At 42.0% G+C, this 26,656-nt stretch overlaps 1 protein-coding gene across 2 annotated transcripts in view; it reads left to right on the top strand.

The window, feature by feature from the left end:
* ADGRL2 (adhesion G protein-coupled receptor L2) overlaps nt 1–26,656 on the top strand; it is a 477,785-nt gene that overhangs the window by 205,379 nt on the left and 245,750 nt on the right. The gene's annotated exons all lie outside the window — the stretch shown is intronic.

Raw genomic sequence — 26,656 nt, 5'->3', positions numbered from 1 at the left:
GCTAGCCCAAGATAAACTCCATTGGCTGCAATTATCTAGGGAGACCTGTAATGCTTAAAAATAACAGCATGAATTGGAGAGGATTTTCAATGCCTATGTTTAAAAGTTCTTTGTTTAAAAAAACTATCATGAAGAAGTTTCCAGAAGAATCCAGTGCTTTTCCCTTTTATCCACTGTGGTTGAATTAAAGGCAATCCTTGAGGGCATTTACTTTTACATGTTTAAAATAATCATTAAGTGTTTTGACAGCAACAGAAATCAAAGGTAGTTGAGTTTCACAAATATAACTTGTGTTTATCTCACCAAGTTTAAGAAAGAAGCAGATAGGATGTATTCCCTTATTATTAAGCATTAGAGGTTGTTTAAAAGCTCTTGAATTTGTAGGGCAATGTATCTGAATCACAGATTGTATATTATTCCCTGGTCTTATTAGAGCTTCCAAGGAGAAAGTCATCTTTATTTCTACAAGCTATTAGTGTATCTGCCAATAGAATTTATGGTGCATAAGTGACCGTTCACTCCTACTCCTTTAAAGCATATTTTCTCTTAGAGACCTTGACAGGTTAGACGTAGCGCAAAAGGTTAGTTTGACTTCTGATTGAAGAAGATGAAATAAGATATTTTGCAAAGGTACAGTAACAAAAATAAAACCTGAATTATGTAAACCTATAAGGTAATAAACAACCTGATATACCAGATATTGAATTCCAGCTATTATTCTATAATTGTTGTTATTTTTATTATTTGTATTACTATAATATCTAGGAGCCCTATTGTGAACCTGGATCCTATTGTGTTCGATGCTGTAACAACACAGAACAAAAAGATGGTCTCTGAACCAGAGAGCTTACCAATACTTCTTAATTAAATTATGTACTTGAATTGAAGAAAAGTGGCTGCCTTTTTAAAGTATCTGTCAAATTAATCTGTTAATGAATATAATATAAATACAAATAAAATATGTATTTAAAAATAGTCTAATTACACTATCGTATTGATATAGACTATATTAGACTATATTAATGTATCATCATATAACTCTTGTATTGTGTTAGCATCTAGAGGCCCCACTGTATCAGGCACAGTTCAAATATATAGTAGGAGTCAGTGTCTGACAGACAAAAGGTGTCAGAGGAAATGGGGGCATAGATTGTGGAAGTGACTTGCCCAGGGTCACACAACAGGGCATAGCAAAGCTAAGAATAGAACTCAGGTATCCTAAGTCCTAGTCTAATTCCCTGCCCACTAGATTACACTAACAATATTAGGACCTGATCCTTCAAACATTCATTACTGAATGTCAACCAGAGAGCTGGTGACCTCAATAAAAATGTCACAGTGGAAAAATGAAACTGTTTAAAGTCACTGGCTTTAAACTTAACCAAAGGTTTGAACTTAACTGAAAGGCAAATCAGTAACTTTATGTGGAAATACTGTGATGTTATGTGCTTGGGAGAGAGGATTGATTCACCCATCTTGGAGCAGGCATCTATCTGGATTCTTTGATATTAAATATAGTACCACAGGCTGTAGAAAACCCACAAGAGAGGTACCCTGTGGGGAGGAGAACTCCTCAGAGATTCCTCATGTTTTTGTCATTTGTCGCGCCCCGCCGCAGCTAGAACGTGAAAGCCAATCCTAAAGATCCCAAAAGATTCATCCCACTATGAAGGTCCTGTACCTCTTCTTCAGGTCCAGGGGCTCACTGGTCTCCCATCTGGCTTCCAAACAGCGCAGCCATATTTAAGCCATAGCACCAAGGCTTTCTCCTCCTTTTGCTTTCTTTTCTGAGGTGCAGCACCCTCAATTCCATTATAAAGCCAATATGAGCTGCAGGCCTTCAGCACCTCTGAAAATCAGGCCCCAGGAGTCTAAATACGGGCTTCTAAAAATAGGGACACCAAAAAACAATGGTTACTTTTGAAAATTTTTGCCCCCTTTAGTGTCTCCCTAGAACATCTGCACTGCTCATAATTGTGTTCTCACAATGGCCCAAGTTGTTGTGTCACCAGAAAAAATATGGCAAATGCTGGAGCTCATGTGAGGAGGGCTGAGTGGTACCCAGTAGAATGCCAGAGAATTTTAGGAGACAATGGACTGAACTAGCACAGAGGTTAGGAGACACCAAAAGAGGTAAGAAAGCAGAGATCACTCTTGCTAAAAAGTGGGTAAGACTGAGCTTCTGTGCCCATGTATAACCAAAAATTGGGTTTACAGAAGATTAAATGAAAGGCACATCTGTTAATTTCAGACCCTGACATAGCTGACGTTAAGAATTGCCTATTCTAGACTTATATTGTAGAGCTGATGCATGAATGCCATTCATGCTAGCTAAAACTGTTCCAAGACTGCTTCTGTTTATCACATTCCATTTTTGGAAGATTTTTGAAAGCAGAATAATATTATTATGAGCTGCATTAAACCTTGTTATGGGTTGAATTAAAACCTCATTGAAACTGATGAGTAAATGTGCCCTTCACTTAAGATTGCAGTAACAAACAGTTAAGACACAGCGCCACACCAAAAACAAAGCCTACTGGAGTCTTCCCAGAAACTAGCACCATGTGGGTGAAGGATTTGACTGGGTACTGTTCTGGCCAGGTGCAGGGGTGTGGCAGGGGGAGGGAGGGATGAGAGAAAGAGGGAGAAACTGGGGTATAGACCAAAAAAAAAGAAAGAGACTGAGAGCAGAGAAAGAAAGCAGGGTGTGCATGTGACCCTGGAAGAAGCCTAGAGTCAAGAAAGTTTCTGGTTTGGGAGTGTTGGCTGAAAGACACTTGGGCCTGAAAGCTAAGAAACTGCTCCTTTTGCTGTTGGTTCCTCCTGTGTTTACAGAAGCGGGACTTAGATTGTACATTCCTTGTAAACAAATAAGATTGCATCAAAGAAAATACTAGACTCCATCAGTAATTTCTGCTCCCAACTGGAAATCCTCAGAACCTGAAACTTTGATTAGCCACTTGGGTCAAGAAAAAGTAACAATATACCATCCTGGAGCATAACATTTAACCTGTCATGCGGGCATGGATGGACCATCCTTTTAACAGGAAGTCAGTGTTATTCAGTGGCATTTACCCTTCAGGGCAGGAACTCCCCATGTAGAAACAGTGGGAATTTACAGGCTCCAGCAGAGTGTGTGTAGATTTGGTCAAGAGCCTGCCTCCAACACTTTCTCCCAGCTTTCTGCAGCCCCCTCTTGTTGGCATGTTTCCTGAGACGTGATTCAATTGCAAAGAGGAAAAATACTGACAGTGCATAATTTAAATGAAAGGGATATGCTGTGCCACATTTTCATTAAAATTACAGAAAAAAAACAACCCAAGCTGCATGGAGTGTAAGTGAGATCAGAATAGAGTCCAAAGTGCTGTCATTACATCTGATAGGTTTTTTCTAGCTCAATAAAGCAGATGTCCTGTATTTACTAAATAGCACTGAAAATGCTGGGTATGAGGGAAGGAAAGATGCAAACAGTGTAAGGTTCTCTTCCCCCACCAACTCCCCTCTGCCTTGCCCCCCGAGTGTTTGGTCTTACATTTCTATAGCAAACATTTCTACATTCCCTTTGGTAGATGGCGGGCCAAACAGATATATAACAAAGATCCGCAAGTCCTCAACTTACTTTTAAAACTCTCCCCTGAATAATAATAACAAGGAGTCCAGTGGCACTTTAAAGACTAACAGATTTATTTGGGAAAATAAATTTCACTCCATGCATCTGAAGAAGTGGGTTTTTTTACCCACGAAACCTTATGCCCAAATAAATCTGTTAGTCTTTAAGGTGTCACCGGACTCCTCGTTGTTTTTGTGGATACAGACTAACATGGCTGCCCCTCTGATACCTGAATAATAATAAGATTTTGCTTAATAGTTTGAGGGACAGTTGCAAAAGCTGCATGAAAAGTGTCTGAAATGACAGACCGAAGATGACATTTGCACAGATTCTGGAAAAATTCAACGTTTTTGCCTTTTCCTGCCAATAAAATAGCCCATGCCTGCCCTTGCTTCTCTACTTGCAGAGCCAGAAAAGGGTGAGGTCAATGAGGTTGTTTTTTTTTTCCTCCTTGGCAAATATAAATAATTATCTATGACCCTGTGAGCCTATTCCACCACTCCTGGAGCCACTCTCTTTAAACAATATGTTAGTGTAGGTTCCACGTGCTCTCCCCGTCAGGCCATGTGCATGGCATCCCAAAATATTAGAGTAATTTTCACTCATTTGATTAAGTTTTCTCCCCGACTTTGAGTTTCCGGTATCACATTATCTTTTATATAAAACATATAAGCATTAGGATAGCTATATATCTATATAGTATGAGGCCAGATCCTCAGGTGCCATGCAGATGTTTTGGCATGCCATAATGCCAGCATAACTGTCCCTCAGAGGATAGGAGTGATTGTTTGGTTTTGAAGAGGCAGCATAATGAATTCTACCGCACCCCTTCTCCTTGCAGTTAGTATAGGAGAGGTGGCTGGAGTTTCTCTAAGCCTCACCAATGCTGAGCCATTGGCAGCCAGTGTAATTTAGAGTAGCCGTCAAGATAATGTACACTATTCCAGGTTACCCGCACATAGTGAGCTCAGGATTGGAGTAGTGTAAAGCAGACTTTATTCTACCTTTGTATTGCTGTCTGTGCTGTGCTGTATGCTCCTCAGTTGAAGGACCCATATCTTTATCTCTCTCTGTCTTTTTAGTGGACTGCCAGGGCCTGGTGATCTTTGCTTACACTTTTGGCCAACTTTGCTATATCTTGTTATGGCTCATCATGTTTGCTGCAATGCATAACCCTGGCTTCCAGCAGCCTAATTGGATGCCATGTAACTGAATTTAACACAACAGAATGTATCAAAAATATTTTTTTCAAAATGTTTTTCTTTGTCTGCCAGGGTGTTAGGTAGTGAGCCATGAATTTGTGGAATGGGGAAACAGAAGCTGTACAAGCAGTGAAATACTTCTGCTGTTTGTGAACTAATAAGCAGATTTCTCCCAAGTAAAACACAATTTCAATTCACAAACATTTGTGGGAGCTACTAGCATGCAAATGTTTCATATTCTCAGCCTCCTCAGGGTTTTAAACCAATATCTGCGTCTTTCCCTGCCAGTGACCAAAGACATGTCAACGGTCTCCTTTATCTAAGGCAGTGATTCCAGTAATTGATAGCTATGGAGTTAGTTTAGAGTCTCCTCAACTCTTCTACTATGAGCTGCCATTTTTATCCCTGTTAATTCTATGGCTCTCCCAAGTGACCTTACTTTTATTAATTACTATTTATTTATTTGTTGGGCACCTAGATAAAGCCACAATTTCTGCCACAAAGAACATGCAGTCTACATTTGACAGACAGTACAAATCAGACATGTAATATATTTGATATGCAATAACCTCAAAACTGAGTTTTCTGTCTATCCAATGTACTTATGGTGCCCAACACCATGGTGTTTCAGCACCTCAAACTCTTTAATGTATTTAGCCTCGCAACAGCCCTGGGAATGCAGCAGTGCTATTATCCTCATTTTATAGAGGCACAGATTGACTATGTGACTTGCCCAAAGTCACACAGGAGGTCTGTGACAGAGCAAGGAATTGAAACCAAGTCTTCTCAAGCTCAGTCTAGCATTCTAACCACTGTACCATCCTCCCTTTTTGTTATACAGGGGTTCAGATACCTTTTTTAAAAAGGAGGCATTATCTCATTATTTGATCATCTTGAAAGATTTTGTGGAAATATTGCACCTTGAGAAGGGATGTGAATGAAGGCAGAGTGACTGTAGGAAATGTAGATGCAGAGTCACTAAACTCTCAAGTGAGTGTGGGAGATGGCTACAGTGGAAGGGTGTAAGCAGAGTGTAAACAGCAGCGTGAGCAGTAGTATGAAAAGAGAGCCAAGATCAGAAGCAAAACTGCATAGAGTCCTGGAGAAGTTTGACCTTCATGTGGGAGCAATTGGAAGTCAGAGAAAGGGTCCACCATAAAATGGGGATGCCAAGAAAAGAAGGTTTTACTCGTCAAGACAAGAGACGACCAAGACATTGATATTGGTTTTACTAGTGGATGGAGAGGAATGGATAGATTTTGGAGATCTGTTTTTTAAAAAATAGCAGTATTTACTGACAACTTGGATTTGGGGGGAGGAGTTGAATATGACCCCAAGCCTCAGTGATGTGGTCAACAGTGCACTTTTCAACAGGAATGGGGAAGGGGATGGTTTCCAGGGAAAAATCAGATCAATCTCCAGCTTCTACAAATTTCGTCTAACTTAATTACTGAGAGAGTTAAAAGGGGCATATATTCCTTCTTTTTTTACATGAGGTTTCACCTAATGCACCCCATATATATAAACAGAACAACTACAGATGTATACATTTGCAGAAAACATCGAATTACATGTCTGTCTGTGATGAGAAGCCCTTAGTCCTGCCAAATTTTTTATATGAGGCTGTTCTATTGTTTAGTCAGCTCTGAAATGAGAGCCTCTAGCCCATGTACCGCTGGGTCTGTTAAAACATTTATTTCCAGCGGCAAACAATGGGAACTCCACGTGGCACTAGGAATCCAAATCACAAAAGAGATGCAACATCACAAATAAGTATTTGTAAAGGTTTGTCAACACCAATGAAGTTGTTTCTTGTAGACTGCTTTTTTCATGTACCTCCGCAATTACTCATGCCACGAAAAAAGGATACCACTAAAATGATGAAACCTTAATGTGACCTTTTCAGAGAGAGAGAAAACATATTGATTGGTGACTGCTGAAGGACATCATTAAACTCTCAATGTTTGATTTCATTTCATTTCATTTCATTTCATTTATTTATTTATTATTTGGTTGCCCGGCAGGCATCTCTATACTGACTGACCCTGCCAGTTCAACTATTAAAGAATTTATTTCCCTGAGGAGGCCTGATGTAAACGTGATGATCTATTTGGTGGCCCTTATGATGGCCCATGAATAAAACATATGACAATGCAGTCTGAGCTGAAGAGCTTTCTATCTGTTACCAAAGCGAATGTTTGGAAGCTCCCCAAAGATCCAGGCGTTTTTAATCCCGCAGGCCTAGTACTTTATTCTCCATTCAGGCTAACCCACAAGAGGTGTGGTTAACTATTTTTCCCCGTTGACAACTACTTTATAATGGCTTATTAGAAAGGAATTTATGCAGGGGGTTGTGTTTTGAATTACATGTCTATCTGTGATGAGAAGTAACGGGTTTTTCTCTGAAGCTATATCGTTTTCCTTGGGGAAGGGGCGGGGGTGGAAATTGTTGATTTTCTTGGCCCTTTATTCCAAAGTATGAAAACAATCTTTTCAGTTTGCATTTAATAATGTGGATGAATGTACTGTCATTGAACTAGTAAAATGACTTGCTCAGATGTGTTACATTTGTGAACTACTTTAGTCAAGTGAACTTTTCCCCCGATTACAGACACCAAGTAGCTCTGATTCATGGCTGTAACCAAAAGGTTGGTAATCAGAGTCTTGGCAAATCAAAGAGGCAAAACCTGTTCCTGGTTCAGTTGGTGTTAAGAGTGGATAAAGCCGGTGGGGAATTGTTGAATGTGACCTTTCTGGTATAAAAAGAGAACTATTGTTTTTATATTTCAAGTTTGTTTGTAAAGCCTACTCATTAAAAAAATAAATAAATGCTTACAACACATTTTTCTTGAAATCTCTCTCTTTATGTATAAGCTTTGGCCATTAATCCTGTAATTATGGTCCTGCATATATTTAATTTTTGATCTTCTATACAAGGAACCATAAAATACACATTTAATATAAAGGCTGATTTATACTATAGCTGCTATTAGCCAGACAACTTTCCAGGGACTGTCTCTTATCCATCAACAGTTCTGCTCACCCAAACAAACAATGGGGGTGGGGGAGGGATAGCTCAGTGGTTTGAGTATTGACCTGCTAAACTCAGGGTTGTCAGTTCAATCCTTGAGGGGACCATTTAGGGATCTGGGAGAAAAATTGGGGGATTGGTCCTGCTTTGAGCAGGGGGTTGGACTTGATGACCTCCTGAGGTCCCGTCCAACCCTGAGATTCTATGATTATACCGTGCACAACACTTTTTAAACTGTAGCCACCCTATTTTCTTGTTACTTTTTATCAGATGCATTTGTTTCTCCATGCTAACGATGTCTACATAAAAGCCAAACTACTCAGTACAAAGTACAGACTTATTTTGAGTAATTTGTTTAGTACTATAATTGAATGTCAAAGATACTTCTAATTTAAAAAATAAGGCAGAGCTAATTATAGTTTGGATCTTCTTGCCGATTCTTGAGGTTTAGTATAATGCACAGGATATCTGTGATATTAAAATTATCTAAATGATGTCTTAGATATAAGTCCTCTTGTTTTAATTTTGGTTTTTATGAACACACAATAGCATATGCATCACTTACAACAAGGTCCTCTGGTGCTTCCTATTTTCATTTTCTCAAGATAACTGTAAATGCAGATGACTGACTTCCCCTGTAATTTTTGTTTTACTCCATCCTTCATTTGGATCAGGGATAGTGGAAGTATTTAGTTCTTCATCTTTTTGTTGCAACCATTAGTCATTATATTTCCTGAGAGACACAAGGTGGGTTATGTAATATCTTTTATTGGACCACAGGGAGCTCAAAATCTTGTCTCTTTCACCAACAGAAGTTGGCCCAATAAAAGATATTACCTCACCTACCTTGTCTCTCTTATATCCTGGGACCAACAGGACTACAACACCACTGCAAACATTATATTTCCTGACATCTTACAGAGCCTATTCCTGCAGCCATTATTAATTCTTTACCCAAGCACAAGTCTGATTGTCTTTGTTGGGAGTTTTGAAATCAATAGGAAATGTACTTCAGTAATGAATAGGGCTTGTGGGATTGTCCCTACAGGAAGTAAAATTCTGTTGCCATTGAAATCAATAGTAGCTTTGTCATTGATTTTGATGGGATTGGGATCTGACAGATCCTCAGCTAATGTAAATTGATTTCAATGGAGCTATGACAATGTACACCAACTGAGGATCTTTCCCCACAGTATTTAACTGCATAGCACTGCTGTGTATCTAGTTTTACCTTCCTAGGATTTCAACAATGGGTTTATATTCCTTCCTCCTTTCTGGTCTTCTCCAGCAAGCTGACTGTTGAGAATCAATTCCAGAAAATACAGGCCTCCTTAAACTGTAACTCAGAGTCTGGAGGGGAATAGAATAGAAGCTTCTGCAGTCACATCCAGAAAGTGTTACTTGACACCTGCCAATGTTTTGTTTTGTTTCTGAAAGCCTGTGTGGTCTCTTTCAACTCGGGGAAAATCACTATTTTGTCAACTTCATAAGTTAAGTCCCTCTGTTTCCTAGCTTCAGCCAAACTCTTGTCTCTGACTCATATGTCAAGAGAGAGGCAATAATAGTGCCTCCCCCAGTGCTGTGCTTGGCTGCCTCACATTAGTTTTGCTGGAAGAAAGTTGTTCATTGTTCTTATCCATTTTCCCCTTCAGGATATTTTTATGTGGTGCTTTACAATGATTTGGTTGTAAAAGCACAGACTGTAGCAGTAAAAATCTGCCATTGTCAGTCTCTCAATGAGCCCCATCACTTGCACCTGCAAAATTTCTGCCTGCATTTTGCACTCATCGTTCAATGACAGGCACCAAACTGAGTATTTACACCTCTAACTTCTCAACTGGTGAGGAGCAAATGAGGGTGGATAAGCATTCAGATCTGTGCCGGCAACTCATGTTTGTAGGTATAAATTGTGTTGGCAAAAAGGTGAAGCAAGGCCTCAAACTTTGAATATTTACCCCCTTATATGTATTATATCATACCCATGCTGATTCTTTACCAGTGAGCTGTGTCTGATCTCAGAGAGATACTAACCTTTCCTCACCACAAACTCTGGCAATAACACTGCCCCGTATCCACATATGGATCCCTACTGATGTCTTTGTGAGTTCTGCACGCAGTTTTGTGGACTCTCTGTATTCTCAGTGGCCTCTGGCTCAGAGCTAAGAAATCTTAGGGTCTTCAGCCAATGAAGACTACTTTTGTGAGTCAAGAGAATAGGATTTGGCATAAAGTATTGCAGAAAATGGGGCATTGCTTTATCCCCTGACAGCAGCAGAATGGAAAGAAGAAAATGAGAGGAGAAGAAGAAGAGGCTGAATATGGGGAACTAGCATTCTTTCATTTGTTTCAGAGTAACAGCCGTGTTTGTCTGTATTCGCAAAAAGAAAAGGAGTACTTGTGGCACCTTAGAGACTAACCAATTTATTTGAGCATAAGCTTTCGTGAGCTATAGCTACTATCTGATGAAGTGAGCTGTAGCTCATGAAAGCTTAATTTGATGGTTGCAAGTGGATTTGAAGGGAGCTTCCATGAGTAGGGCTGGTTTTTCAGTGGGCCCCTACTTGCTACCTAGTCTGAGAACTTTCTTATGTTTTATTCTTATAATAATAATGGTATCTTCTTTATATTTTATGGGGAGGGGGGAATGCCAACTTCAAATGAAGGAAAACACAAAGGGTGGCTTCATGCTTATCACTAGTCACCCAGGAAGAAATCATCCAGGTCACTTACGGTCCGTATTTATTTGACAATTGCCTTCTGGATCCTTTTACATATCAATATACCATCAGTGATGTAGCAATGTCTTATCTTTGTAAGACTTCTCACAGGCTGCTTCAGTGATATTCTGAGGCAAGCAGATTTCCAGGATACATATTAGAATCAAGAAGTAAAAATTTAATGAAATGGAAGAGTAGTGTGCTTTTTTATGAGACTTGAACAGCTGTCATCTCCAAAATTTCCCTCTCCAAATCATTTTTGACTTTGAACAAGCTTTTACACAGCCTGGATGATGATGGGGCTACACGTCTAACTATTAATGTTAACTATGTATTGTTGTGAGGAACTGACATATTTAAAAAGAACTGGTTAATGAACATCTTTCATTACATATCAAGTAGATTAGTGCTGTGGTAATTGAAGAGAATCCAATCAAACTTTAAGAAAAGAATACTGGTACAAAATGTATGAAATATAAATTAGATAGTATTAATTTAGGACTAGAATTCTGCCTTTAAGGTACACTCTACAGTGGCAGATGCAGAATCATACTACTTCTTGGGAGCTCCCGGAGGCATTGTGCCTGAGGAAAGTATAATTCCTGCAGAAGCTCACGGGGTATGTTGGTCAGAACAGTCAAGACTCTACAAAAGATACATCTACACTGCACAGCCTTTTGACAGCAAATAGAGTACAAATGCTACATGCCTCCTTAGCATGGGTATAACAACACTGTAGATGTAAGCAAGCAGAGTAAAGACAGGGAAAGGCTTCAACAGTAGGGAAAAATTTTGGAGGGGAGAGGCAGCAGGAAAAGTCTCCACCAGCACCCTACGGCCGAGCCCTTTCCTGCTGCCTCTCCCTGCCAGAACCTTTCACTGCCATGTGTAGCTACAAAGTCCAATATGTGGGCGCAGCCTGCAGTTCACTGTGGTGTGTAGCTACATATACCCTATGTATTGCTGTAAGTGTTGTGCAATGTAGATGTAGTCAAAGTGTTGCATGTCCAGTCAGGATCAGCTCTGTTGCCTAATGCGGAGGAAGATAACAGGGTAATTTGGGAAGAGTAGATCCCAAACTCAGGACAGAGATTGAGTCTGAACCCTTGTGCTAGGATGTATTGGGGAACCCTTTGGATCTTCCCCTCTTTGTGCATGTGCTTACAGAGCCAGGTCCAATGTGGCCCTTAATGGCACACATTCTACATACAACACAATTTTGTTTGTTTTTGTTTTGCTGCTTTAAAATACCATTAAGAACTTTACTATGAGGCTTAAGAGCATTGCTAGCCCACGTCGATGAACTTACAGGATCTATTCCTGAAATGTAAACAGGCTTGTTAATAAGAGACAAACCAAACCAATTTGGACAATTTGGGGGCATCTTTGGATGTACGATACCTGACTCTCCAAAGTTAGTCATATATTTTATTACAGACACATCACTGTACAGGCCACCAGTGAGACTGGTAGTTGAGACTTGTTCAAACCAATCCCAGACTAGTTGCCTAGGGGAACATTTATAAAACCTTCCTGTTGCCATGCATAAATCACTCATGTCATGTGATGAGTGGTTTGTGGTTGGTGGTTTTGTGTTTAGGGTTTTTTTTCCTTCCCAGCATTAACAGCAGCCATTCCAGTTTCTCTGTTACTGTGAGACAAATAAGATCCAGCATGTGAAACTGGCTGGGAAAATAACTCCCCGAAAATTCCTAAACAAAAAATATAACAAAAAATTACTTTAAATACTTGGGAAAACCTTTAAGGTATTATTTATCTTAGGTTCTGTATTGTCAATTTTTTATAATGGAGACTAACTCTTTAAGAATACCTCTTAAAACTTGAAATTATTCTATAACTTCTAAATGCTTTTGTCCTTTTCCATTTAAAACATGTTAATTTGTTTTCCTGCCTCTTGATTAGAATTAAAATTAATTAAGTTATTTTATTTACCAACTGCAACTTCCCAAACACCTTATCATGCCAGAAAACCCTCTTTGCTTGTGCACTTGCACAGTGATTAATGGGAGCACAGCACTGGAAATAGTTATTGGCAGTTACAAAATGTTGCAGAATGAAATCCATGCTTTGGGGGGGAGTGCAGAGGTGCAGCAGCTGAATGAAAGCTCTCAAAACTCCAAAGCATGGCCGGGGCCGGGGGAGGGGGAGAGATACACGGATGCTGCATCACATTTTAAGGACCATTACAGGCCAGCTCTCCCTTTGTTTGGGAACAACTCAGCTGCTAGTCTAGAGTAGACCATAGAGTCAAGGGTCCTTGCACTCCAGATGTTACCAGTCCAGAGGCAGTTCTTGAGCTCAGGGTGTGATGGCCCTCTACAGGGGGTGGGGAAATGGGAGAGAAAGCTGTCCCTAATGCCTTGTGGAGATCCCACTTTTTCATACTGTGAGGGTTCTACTTGTTTATCAAATAAATTAGTTTAATGGATGTGCTACCTCTTCTGCTAACGTCTCTAAATAACTCTCAATGTTAGCTGTCAATGGGGAAATCAAATAACCATCAAACTATTGAACAGGACCAATGCCCCAGTCTACTTTCTTAGTCTTCTCCACTGGGAAAACACTACACACATTAAGACAGTGCAAACCAGACTCACTAGTTTTTCCTCATTTACTCTTAGCCAAAAAAATCTCCCACCAAACTGGAGAGATTAGTAGAGAATCTGATAGCAGCTAATTGTCTGGGGTCAGGGCGGGGGCGGGAGAAGGGGGTGAAGTAAAGCCACTGAATCTTTTTGATGGGACAGGAAAGGAGGAAGGAGAAATTGTGTTTGAGAGATCAAATTCGGAAAGTACCTCTGCTGAGGAGGAATTGTGCCAAAGGGACAATGGCAAGATACCAAGTTACAAAAGGGAGCCAAGGGTAAGCCACACTGAAATCAAAGGAGTCCCACTGTGGAATGAATGGAATGTTCAGAAAGGGAAGACTATGTATTGACAATCCGGCTTGATCTGCATGTCAAAGCCCACATCCACTATATAGAGACATGCATTGCTGGAAGAATGCTCTGATAAACAAAGTGCTTGAGGCCATGTCATGTTTTCCTCATCTGCCGCTTTCAGGACAGGTACATAGCATGAAAGAGAATGCCTTCTTTTCCCAGAAACCTCAGTGTACTAAAGGGACAATTGAGATAAACGGTAACAGGCACATTTTAATGACTGGGATGAAGAGCCGCACCAGCAATAAAATTCACTCGTGCACCATCACCATTTTTGACTGAGAAAGAAAGAAAGAAAGAAAGAAAGAAAGAAAGAAAGAAAGAAAGAAAGAAAGAAAGAGAAAGAATCACATGATTTTTCTCATCAGCTTATAGTGGCTCAGAACTCTCCAATGAACTCAAACTATTTCGGTCTAAGGGCTTGTCTACACTGGCACTTTACAGCACTGCAACTGTCTTGCTCAGGAGTGTGAAAAAACACCCCCCCCAAGCACTACAAGTTTCAGCGCTGTGAAGTGCCAGTTTAGACAGTGCACCAGCCCCTCACAGAGGTGTTTTTTTTAGAGCCAGTGACTACACAAGCCACGATAAAGCGCTGTCGCGGCAGCTTTAACGTTGCCAGTGAAGATGTGCCCTAAGTGAAAGAACATCTTCCCGAAAGAACAACTTACATGTGTGATAATAGATCTTTTGTTGTATTGGGAATAAAAGAAGTTAGCCACAGCCAACTCTGGAAAAAATGTCTGACCTGAATTGCCCAAATATTTATTGCATAATCTGAGCGCATATTCAGGATTATCTGAATGGGTCAGACTCCCTCATAGATTTCCACCAGAACTTCAACAACCCATCCATTAAACTCTCTCTGGAACACTCCCACACTAGCATCAACTTCCTGGATACAGCAATCCACTTCAACAATGGAACCTTACAGACAACCATATACAAGAAACCCAGAGATCACCACACTTGTCTTCATAGATCCAGTAACTGCCCTAAACACACCAAGAAACCTGTTTTCCACAGCCAGGCATTCAAATACCACAGAATATCCTCTGAAGATAAAGTCTGGGATATGCACTTTAACACACTTAAAACTGCCTTCACCAAACAAGGACACTCCACCAGAGAAGTAGATTACATCATGGAATGGGCCACCCAGATACTTCTGTGTTGAGGCAGGTTCTCTTAGGGTAAAACCCACTCTGACCACACAGCCCTATTGTCACTTACCACTTCACACTGGACCCCATAGGAGTATCATCAAACAACTACAACCCATACTCAATGGAGAGCCCATCCTGAAAGAAATCTTTCCTGAGCCCTCACTTCTGGCCTTCTAACACCCCCCACACCTCTCTAAGATCAGCAGCAAGCTTCCCTCAGACCATGACACCCCAACTCAAAGTGTCACCAGAGCCTGCCAGAACAACAGATGCAAAACCTGCAGATATATCTCAACTGCTACAATAATCAACACATCTTTAAAAATCTGTGGGTCCTACACATGCCTATCACATGTGGTATACCTCATTCAGTTCACTAAATGCCCTAATAATAACTTTGTGGGTGAAATGAGACAATCACTATGCTCTCAAATGAACTTCCACAGGAAAATGATAAAAGACAAGAACAGCCTATCACTTGTGGGTAAATACTTTTCACAAAACAACCACTCTATAGTTGATCTACCAGGTGGATGTTAATATTCCTTGAGTCAGAGACGGTGAAAGTAGGTGGATGTTAATGAGACAGAACTTGGGGTAACTTCCAGGCAATTATTTTCAGATATCTCATTTGGGCACTAAACTCCTGTTCATCACTTTTGGGTAGTCATTTCTCTCATTATACTTAGGCATTTCAGGTCTGATCCTGATCCCATTGAATGAAACCAGTGACAATATTCCCAATGAGAGATTGATTGTTGAAACTCATGTTTATCCATGTGATGTTGTATTTTAATATATGCCAATAAACGCACCAATAGCATATTTATCAATGAACCCTCATCTTAGACATAGTTTTATGTCTTTGTCACCTGCTGCCCATCCACTACCGTGGGTGGTGAAGGACCCCCTTGCAGCTTCCAGCCACTGGGAAACGGGGTCCCCGCAGCTTCCAGCTGCTGCTGGACACTTCTCCCTCCCCACTTTGTCAGGGATGTTTTTAGTAAAAGTCTGGGACAGTTCACAGCTTCTGTTAATTTTTGTTTATTGCCCGTGACCTGTCCATGACTTTTACTAAAAATATCCATGGCAAAATTGTAGCCTTACTTATCAGGCATTCTAGGTCTGTACCATTAGGACTGGCACCCTCAACATGCTAGCACCATTGCTGTTCAAAATGGTTAACAAGATGACAAGATATCAGACCAGGGATCAGCAACCTTTGGCACGTGGTCTGTTGGGAAATCTGCTGGCAGGCTGGGACGGTTTGTTTACCTGCAGCGTCCGCGGGTTCAGCTGATCACAGTTCCTACTGCCTGCGATTCGCTGTTCCAGGCCAATGGGGGCTGTGGGAAGGGGCAGCCAGCACATCCCTCGACCCACGCCATTCCCGCAGTCCCCATTGGCCTAGAACGGCGAACTGCAGCCAGAGGGAGCTGTGACTGACCAAACCTGTGGTCGCTGCAGATAAACAAACCATCCCAGCCTGCCAGTGGATTTCCCTGACGGGCTGCGTGCCAAAGATTGCTGATCCCTGTACTAGACTACTGAACTCAGTTCATTTCAGAAGCTGGGACTGGCTAAGCAGTCAGGCAGGAACCCAAAAAATCAGGCTATCTTGTGTAATTTCAAATACCTCTGATCTTGGCCAGAATCTGAAAATCCATAGTCCTGTACATTGCCCCTGTAAAGTTCTAAGCAAAGGCATAGCTGGCTCTTATTTTCATGAGACCAGTTTGCCCATCCCCATAACTCACATAAGTTCTAAAAGTTCTATCTTTTCCAACTTCTAGTAGTCTTGATTTTGATTGCATGGTAAAACAGACATTCACATCAGAAATGCTCTTCTTTTGCAGTCCTGAAAATTTCCCCTGGGCGAAATTGACTTCTGAGAGAGGACATGCCCAAGGCCCCATGCACAGCGTAAGCCCTGTTTAAGACTCTCACGTTAAGGTCTTAACTAAGGCTTAAGTAGTGCACAAGAAATGGTAGGGGCCCTCTGCTCTGATTTTCACACTTGCTGAGTTTGTCTGATGCAGATAATGTTAGTGACGCAAGTCTAGTGCCATGTGGTTTACTCAGTTGTGCATGGCTCATTTACTATGAAGATACCAGGCTAAATCCAGACTGGGTATTGGTGAGCACCGCTCATATTGACTTCAGTGGAGCTGCACCCACTCATACCACCTTTGAATTCATCCCACTACATTAAAAATCCTCAGATAATAAGAGAGGGCTTTAAACAAGAAGCATTTTTTTAGTAAAAAGATGGATTTACATTACAGCTAAGGCTGCTTTGTTGTGGACATATTGTTTTCAATTGAACAAAAGTGGGCCAGAGAGACTTTAACCTAGTTAGGAAAGGTTGCGGGGTGGGTGCGGGGGGGGGGAATTGTTTTGTTTTGTTTGTTTGTTTGGGGTTTTTTAGTTATCAGTCATTAAATAGAGACAAAAAAATCACAGTGGGAGTCTTGTAAAATGGTTCTTGTGATCCTCAAGGGCTTTCTATCAGTCTTTTCATCAACAGAACTGGTCTATATCATAAGTCTTATTTATAAGGAGGCTTTCAGGCAATTTCACACTGCTTTTCTCTGATGCTGCCCAAAAAAACATGTAAACCCAAGGGATTAGTAGCAATTTAGAGGGAAAATAGTGTAAAGTTACACCATGAACTGAGCCAGTGCAGCTGGCTTGATGCACTGTTCCCTACGGCTACTACAGTGAATGAAACTTATCTAAGTGCCCCCAGTCCACTCCCACACTGCTAGAGGACTGAATCCTTTGTTATATTGTGCCCTAGAATTATTCAGTCTCAGGGGGCAGTCCAGTCTTTAATGGCCTGCAGTGTGGAAAGAGAGAGGAGCTCACTATCTAGGAACTGAAAGCTAAACCTCTTTTTATATTTTTTTGTTGTCAGTAACAATTGGGCAGCATAGTAAACAAAATGTTTACTCAGGCAGTGCCAGTTGGTTAGCCTCCTTTGATTCAATTACTGGCATGCTATAATATCCTAAAATGGAAAATAAGTTATGGAATTACCAGCCCATTGTGGGTCAATCTAGAATTACTTAAAAAAACCAACAAATTGTACCAATTATATTGCTTTACAACTGGTCCAGACTGATAATTAATGATACTGCAAATCACAGAACCTTAGTTTGAGAACGTATTTCTCATTCATTTAATTTCAACTAAAAATCAGCTGCTCAAATCCTAACCAAAATACTTTTTATGTACTTTCATCTTATGTCAACTAACTTATGTCAACTGAATCTACATTTTATATTTAAGCAGCTACAAAAATCATTATATAAACAATTGCCTTTCTGTAAACATTAGAAGTATACATATGCAAATAAAAGTATCTAGTCACAAATTTCAGTTCAGTCTTAAATGTGAAGACTATAATGCCCATCGGCTTCATTTTTAGAATGAGAAGGCTTGAAAACCCATTGCGTTTTAAAAAATAAAGATTGGGGGGAAAAATTTGCAAATGAAATTCTGATTTTTTACAGGGCTGCTGTGGTTACAATAGTACAGATTAATCCAGTGATTTCACCTTTGCATATCTGCTATTTACATATAAATGCCAAAAAGAGACATGAAAGGCCTTATTTAGGTCCTGATCCTGTTGAAGTCAATGACAAAACTTCCTTTGGCTTCAAAGTTGAAGAATCGGGCCCATACAGCAGAGTTCTGTAATGTTTGTGGTCTAGATTCCCACAGTTTTACTGCTCACTTTGAGTAGTATTCATTTCAATGGAATTAACTCAGAGGGTAGGCTACTGTTCCATGTGAGTCAAGATTGTAAAATCTGGGAGTTTTCCTTGATAAGTCGTGCATGATTAGGCTCAGCCCCTTTTCACTGGAGTGTTGTCAGGATTAATTTGTTAATGTCAGTGCAGCACTTTGTAGATATAATAAAGAAAATAAAGTGACTTTGGTGATGAGTGCCATAGAAATGCTTTTAAATGAATAAAATGCCATCTAAGTGCTCAGTATTATTATGATTACTGCCTGCATTTGGGAAGAAGTGGTTAAATACAGTGGGATGTGGGTGTAAAATTACATTTTAAATGGTTCTATTTTTGAGATTACTTATCAGCACGATTAGTGTGATAATAATTACATTTATCAGTAATAATGCATTTTTGGAAAGTTAGGCAGAAAAAGCGAAAACGTTTCATTTTGATTTTGCTAGAAATGCACAGCTCTTTCCAAAAGCAATCTGTGGAACTTGTCTCTGGAATGCAGCTGTGTAAGATTTCACTAACATCTTGCAGGTGGAGCCTAATTTTAGTTCAGCCTTGAGAAGGGGGAATTGTTTTCCCTCTGATATGCACAGCACCATAACAGCAGCAAAGCAGGTGGAGTCTTAGACAAGTACTTGTTTACTTTCCTGTTTTAAAAAAAAAAAAAAGAGATGATTCAAATCGTTAATCATACAGTTTCAATTTGATTTTAACGAGTCTAACAAGATAGTCGGGAGCACATTTGACCTACTGTGACTCAAATGTGGAACAAAAGCAATTAAATGTTCAGAAATGAACATTGAATCCTAAATATAGCGGAGAGAGAGCTAGGGAATCATGGGAAGAAAAATTTTGAAATACATATGCTCAGCCACAAAAGAAGAGCTGCAGAATCGGTCTCAGCAGCCTCTCATTTAGGATTATGAAGTTAGCTCAGCATAGAACTTTGACTACTGCTTGTGTCACTGAAAAGAGAACTGTACCAGGAGATAAAGGCTGAATCCTGTGGAGACTACTTACTATTGCTAACTAGTCCAGTTGGCAAAATAAGATGAAGATTATAAATTTTAATGGTTTACTAGTGATAAGCTGTCATAAATATAAAGGGAAGGGTAAACCCCTTTGAAATCCCTCCTGGCCAGGGGAAAGCTCCTCTCACCTGTAAAGGGTTAAGAAGCTAAAGGTAACCTCGCTGGCACCTGACCAAAATGACCAATGAGGAGACAAGATACTTTCAAAAGCTGGGAGGAGGGAGAGAAACAAAGGGTCTGTGTCTGTCTGTAGTCGTCTTGGCCGGGGACAGAACAGGAATGGAGTCTTAGAACTTTTAGTAAGTAATCTAGCTAGGTATGTGTTAGATTATGATTTCTTTAAATGGCTGAGAAAAGAATTGTGCTGAATAGAATAACTATTTCTGTCTGTGTATCTTTTTTGTAACTTAAGGTTTTGCCTAGAGGGGTTCTCTATGTTTTTGAATCTAATTACCCTGTAAGATATATACCATCCTGATTTTACAGGGGGGATTTCTTTATTTCTATTTACTTCTATTTTTTATTAAAAGTCTTCTTGTAAAACACTGAATGCTTTTTCATTGTTCTCAGATCCAAGGGTTTGGGTTTGTGGTCACCTATGCAAATTGGTGAGGCTTTTTATCCAACATTTCCCAGGAAAGGGGGGGTGCAAGTGTTGGGAGGATTGTTCATTGTTCTTAAGATCCAAGGGTCTGGGTCTGTAGTCACCTAGGCAAATTGGTGAGGCTTTTTACCAAACCTTGTCCAGGAAGTGGGGTGCAAGGTTTTGGGAAGTATTTTGGGGGGAAGGACGCGTCCAAACAGCTCTTCCCCAGTAACCAGTATTAGTTTGGTGGTGGTAGCGGCCTGTCCAAGGTTTAATATTTTGTACCTTGGGGAAGTTTTGACCTAAGCTGGTAAAGATAAGCTTAGGAGGTTTTTCATGCAGGTCCCCACATCTGTACCCTAGAGTTCAGAGTGGGGGAGGAACCTTGACATGGTGGCACAGTGGTGGGATTAACCTGAAATCATTTTGAGATCCAGTTGAGATTTTTTGAACTAGAAATACAGATTTTAAAAAGGAATTTTTAGGAAGTCCAGAAGGCAGCTTTGAAACTGAAAGCAGCTTGGTTTCTCTCTGCTTTGTGGCCAAGCAGAGACAAAAGGGGATTATCTTGTGAATTGCAGGTTTTCTTTGCCTGGAGGCAGGGTACTTAACTCCTGCAGGGAAATTCACAGTCTTCCAACCCAGAGGTTTTTTTTTTCTTTTCTTCCTAAAAGTAAATAGGGGGTGTGTGCTCTACCCATTTGCCTGGAGACAAAAGTGGCAGGGTTTTTTTTAGGATTTTGATTTTTTTTTTGTTTTACAAGGAGCACAGGTTTGAAAAGAAATTTTTTTTCTTCTTTGGGCTGGGTAAGCAGGTTTCCAAGTAGTTGGAGGTTTTTTGCTTTAATTTGGGCCCAGAGCAGAGACAAGGGAATTGTCTTTTTCTGTAGGCTGACAATCACTATCAGAGAATAGGTATTCTATTCCAGCACAGCAAAATTTTACAGCCAAGTTTTGTTTGTTTATTTCTAAACCTCGGGTGTAAAGTTAGTTAAAAACAGAGAGGTTAGAATGGCCAAATCCTCAGCTCGACTACAGCTGGAATTAGCCAAATTTCAGGCTGAGGAAAAACAAAGGGAACATGAAAGACAGATAGAACTCATGCGGCTGAAGGAGGAGGAGAAGGAAAAAGAGAGGAAGCATGTGGAGGAGATGGAGAGGATAAAGGCCCAGCAGAATATACCAACAAACCCTAGCAATCCTTCTCCAGCTACCACTTCCCATCCCAGAAAGTTCCCCACCTACAAGGCAGGTGATGATACTGAGGCCTTCTTAGAAAACTTCGAAAGGGCCTGCCTTGGGTACAACATCTCTACTGACCAATACATGGTAGAGCTGAGGCCGCAGCTCAGTGGACCCTTAGCTGAGGTGGCAGCTGAAATGCCTAAAGAACACATGAACAAGTATGAACTGTTTAAATCCAAGGCGAGAGTCAGAATGGGGATAACACCCGAGCAGTCTCGTCGGAGGTTCAGAGCCCTAAGGTGGAAACCAGACATGTCATTTACCCGACATGCCTACCACATTGTAAAACATTGGGATGCCTGGATATCAGGAGCAAGTGTTGAATCTCCAGTAAATTTGCCCTTCCTAATGCAAATGGAACAATTCTTAGAGGGTGTTCCTGAGGAAATAGAAAGATACATCCTAGATGGGAAACCCAAAACTGTAATTGAGGCAGGAGAGATTGGAGCCAGATGGGTGGAGGTGGCAGAGAAGAAGAAAACTGGTCGCAGTTGGAGCGGAGACCAGAAGGGACCACCCCAGACCACACCCTATTACCGGGGGCCGCCCAAAGCCCCACCTACCTCCCAAAGAACCCTCCAGACCCCTTATCGTCCCACCACCCCGTTCTCCAGCAACCCTCCTCGCCCCAGTGACCCGTCAGCTGGACGATGTTTTAAGTGTAACGAGCTGGGGCATGTAAAGGCCAACTGCCCCAAGAACCCCAACAGATTACAGTTCATTGCACCGGAATCACACCAGAGGTCCACAGGCCCAGATACCTCCCAGATACCCTTGGAGCGGAGGGAAACTGTGAGTGTGGGTGGGAAGAAGGTCACCGCGTGGAGGGACACCGGAGCACAAGTGTCAGCTATCCATGCTTCCTTAGTGGACCCCAATTTAATCAACCCAGAGATCCAAGTGACGATTCAACCCTTCAAGTCCAACTCTTTCAATTTGCCTACAGCCAAGTTGCCTGTCCAGTACAAGGGCTGGTCAGGAATGTGGACTTTTGCAGTCTATGATGATTATCCCATCCCCATGCTGTTGGGGGAAGACTTGGCCAATCATGTGAAGCAGGCCAAGAGGGTGGGAATGGTCACCCGCAACCAGGCTAAACAAGCCGTGAGGCCTAGCTCTGTTCCGGAAACTTCTATCAGGACCCAGTCAGAGGTGATGGACCTGGACCCCAGGCCAATGTCTGCAACAGCAGTAGTGGATCCAGTCCCAGAGACCCAGACGGAACCAGTCCCAGAACCGGAACCAGCCGAACAACCAACACCAGACCCCGTGTCAGCACTGAATCCAGTACTTGCAACCTCAACACCAGAGGGCCCCACCAAACCTGAACTGGCAGCAGCCGATAACCCTACACAAGAGGCTCAGCCGGAGCCTGAATCCCAACATAGTGCACCAGCGGAGAGCGGTTCACAGTCAACAGAAACAGCTCCATCCCCTATATCGCTTCCAGAGGGACCAAGCCTAGGTCCACAATCCCATGAGGAACTGATGTCTCCAGCATCAAGGGAACAGTTCCAGACCGAACAGGAAGCAGATGAAAGCCTCCAGAGAGCTTGGACGGCGGCACGGAGCAACCCACCGCCTCTCAGCTCTTCTAATCGATCCAGGTTTGTTGTAGAAAGAGGACTTTTATACAAGGAAACTCTTTCTGGGGGACACCAGGAAGACTGGCATCCTCAGAGACAGTTGGTAGTTCCAACTAAATACCGGGCCAAGCTCTTGAGCTTAGCCCATGATCACCCTAGTGGCCATGCTGGGGTGAACAGGACCAAAGACCGTTTGGGGGGGTCATTCCACTGGGAGGGAATGGGCAAGGATGTTTCTACCTATGTCCAGTCTTGTGAGGTGTGCCAAAGAGTGGGAAAACCCCAAGACCAGGTCAAAGCTCCTCTCCAGCCACTCCCCATCATTGAAGTTCCATTTCAGCGAGTAGCTGTGGATATTCTGGGTCCTTTTCCGAAAAAGACACCCAGAGGAAAGCAGTACATACTGACTTTCATGGATTTTGCCACCCGATGGCCGGAAGCAGTAGTTCTAAGCAACACCAGGGCTAAAAGTGTGTGCCAGGCACTAGCAGACATTTTTGCCAGGGTAGGTTGGCCCTCCGACATCCTCACAGATGCAGGGACTAATTTCCTGGCAGGAACTATGAAAAACCTTTGGGAAGCTCATGGGGTAAATCACTTGGTTGCCACTCCTTACCATCATCAAACAAATGGCATGGTGGAGAAGTTTAATGGAACTTTGGGGGCCATGATACGTAAATTCGTAAATGAGCACTCCAATGATTGGGACCTAGTATTGCAGCAGTTGCTCTTTGCCTACAGAGCTGTACCACATCCCAGTTTAGGGTTTTCCCCATTTGAACTTGTATATGGCCGTGAGGTTAAGGGGCCATTGCAGTTGGTGAAGCAGCAATGGGAGGGATTTACACCTTCTCCAGGAACTAACATTCTGGACTTTGTAACCAACCTACAAAACACCCTCCAAACCTCTTTAGCCCTTGCTAGAGAAAACTTACAGGATGCTCAAAAAGAGCAAAAAGCCTGGTATGATAAACATGCCAGAGAGCGTTCCTTCAAAGTAGGAGACCAGGTCATGGTCTTAAAGGCGCTCCAGGCCCATAAAATGGAAGCATCGTGGGAAGGGCCATTCGTGGTCCAGGAGCGCCTGGGAGCTGTTAATTATCTCATAGCATTCCCCACCTCCAACCGAAAGCCTAAGGTGTATCATATTAATTCTCTAAAGCCCTTTTATTCCAGAGAATTAAAGGTTTGTCAGTTTACAGCCCAGGGAGGAGACGACGCTGAGTGGCCTGAAGGTGTCTACTACGAAGGGAAATGTGCTGGTGGTGTGGAAGAGGTGAACCTCTCCATGACCCTTGGGCGTATGCAGCGACAGCAGATCCAGGAGCTGTGCACTAGCTACGCGCCAACGTTCTCAGCCACCCCAGGACTGACTGAACGGGCATACCACTCCATTGACACAGGTAATGCTCACCCAATTAGGGTCCAACCTTACCGGGTGTCTCCTCAAGCTAAAACTGCTATAGAACGGGAGATCCAGGATATGTTACAGATGGGTGTAATCCGCCCCTCTGAAAGTGCATGGGCATCTCCAGTGGTTCTAGTTCCCAAACCAGATGGGGAAATACGTTTTTGCGTGGACTACCGTAAGCTAAATGCTGTAACTCGCCCAGACAACTATCCCATGCCACGCACAGATGAACTATTAGAGAAACTGGGAAGGGCCCAGTTCATCTCTACCTTGGACTTAACCAAGGGGTACTGGCAGGTACCGCTAGATGAATCTGCCAAGGAAAGGTCAGCCTTCATCACACATCTCGGGCTGTATGAATTTAATGTAATCCCTTTCGGGCTGCGAAATACACCCGCCACTTTCCAAAGACTTGTAGATGGTCTCCTAGCGGGATTAGGAGAATATGCAGTCGCCTACCTTGACGATGTGGCCATATTTTCGGATTCCTGGGCAGACCACCTGGAACATCTACAAAAAGTCCTTGAGCGCATAAGGGAGGCAGGACTAACTGTTAAGGCTAAGAAGTGTCAAATAGGCCTAAACAGAGTGACTTACCTTGGACACCAGGTGGGTCAAGGAACTATCAGCCCCCTACAGGCCAAAGTGGATGCTATCCAAAAGTGGCCTGTCCCAAAGTCAAAGAAACAGGTTCAATCCTTCTTAGGCTTGGCCGGTTATTACAGATGATTTGTACCGCACTACAGCCAAATCGCCGCCCCACTGACAGACCTAACCAAAAAGAAACAGCCAAATGCTGTTCAGTGGACCGGAAAGTGTCAGAAGGCCTTTAACAAGCTTAAAGCGACACTCATGTCTGACCCTGTACTAAGGGCCCCAGACTTTGACAAACCGTTCCTAGTAACCACAGATGCATCCGAGCGTGGTGTGGGAGCAGTTTTAATGCAGAAAGGACCTGATCAAGAATTCCACCCTGTAGTGTTTCTCAGCAAAAAACTGTCTGAGAGGGAAAGCAACTGGTCAGTCACTGAAAAAGAATGTTATGCCATTGTCTACGCTCTGGAAAAGCTACGCCCATATGTTTGGGGACGGCGTTTCCACCTGCAAACCGACCATGCTGCACTAAAGTGGCTTCACACCGTCAAAGAAACTAACAAAAAACTTCTTCGGTGGAGTTTAGCTCTCCAAGATTTTGATTTCGACATCCAACACATCTCAGGAGCTTCTAACAAAGTGGCTGATGCACTCTCCCGTGAAAGTTTCCCAGAATCAACTGGTTAAAATCGTCCTTGAGATGTGGAAAATATTGTTAGTCTTTATGTACTTGGTAGTATATTTAGAGATGCATGTGTCTTATTAACTCTGTTTTCCTAGAGCTCCAGGAAGAAATCCCAGCCAGTGTTTCACCCTAGCTGAGATTTGGGGGGCGTGTCATAAATATAAAGGGAAGGGTAAACCCCTTTGAAATCCCTCCTGGCCAGGGGAAAGCTCCTCTCACCTGTAAAGGGTTAAGAAGCTAAAGGTAACCTCGCTGGCACCTGACCAAAATGACCAATGAGGAGACAAGATACTTTCAAAAGCTGGGAGGAGGGAGAGAAACAAAGGGTCTGTGTCTGTCTGTAGTCGTCTTGGCCGGGGACAGAACAGGAATGGAGTCTTAGAACTTTTAGTAAGTAATCTAGCTAGGTATGTGTTAGATTATGATTTCTTTAAATGGCTGAGAAAAGAATTGTGCTGAATAGAATAACTATTTCTGTCTGTGTATCTTTTTTGTAACTTAAGGTTTTGCCTAGAGGGGTTCTCTATGTTTTTGAATCTAATTACCCTGTAAGATATATACCATCCTGATTTTACAGGGGGGATTTCTTTATTTCTATTTACTTCTATTTTTTATTAAAAGTCTTCTTGTAAAACACTGAATGCTTTTTCATTGTTCTCAGATCCAAGGGTTTGGGTTTGTGGTCACCTATGCAAATTGGTGAGGCTTTTTATCCAACATTTCCCAGGAAAGGGGGGGTGCAAGTGTTGGGAGGATTGTTCATTGTTCTTAAGATCCAAGGGTCTGGGTCTGTAGTCACCTAGGCAAATTGGTGAGGCTTTTTACCAAACCTTGTCCAGGAAGTGGGGTGCAAGGTTTTGGGAAGTATTTTGGGGGGAAGGACGCGTCCAAACAGCTCTTCCCCAGTAACCAGTATTAGTTTGGTGGTGGTAGCGGCCTGTCCAAGGTGTAATATTTTGTACCTTGGGGAAGTTTTGACCTAAGCTGGTAAAGATAAGCTTAGGAGGTTTTTCATGCAGGTCCCCACATCTGTACCCTAGAGTTCAGAGTGGGGGAGGAACCTTGACATAAGCTTAG

Source organism: Lepidochelys olivacea, assembly GCF_965140295.1.
Source record: "Lepidochelys olivacea isolate rLepOli2 genome assembly, chromosome: 8".
In the NCBI taxonomy this organism is placed as follows: Eukaryota; Metazoa; Chordata; order Testudines; family Cheloniidae; genus Lepidochelys; species Lepidochelys olivacea.
This window is presented reverse-complemented; position numbering and strand designations above follow the sequence as displayed.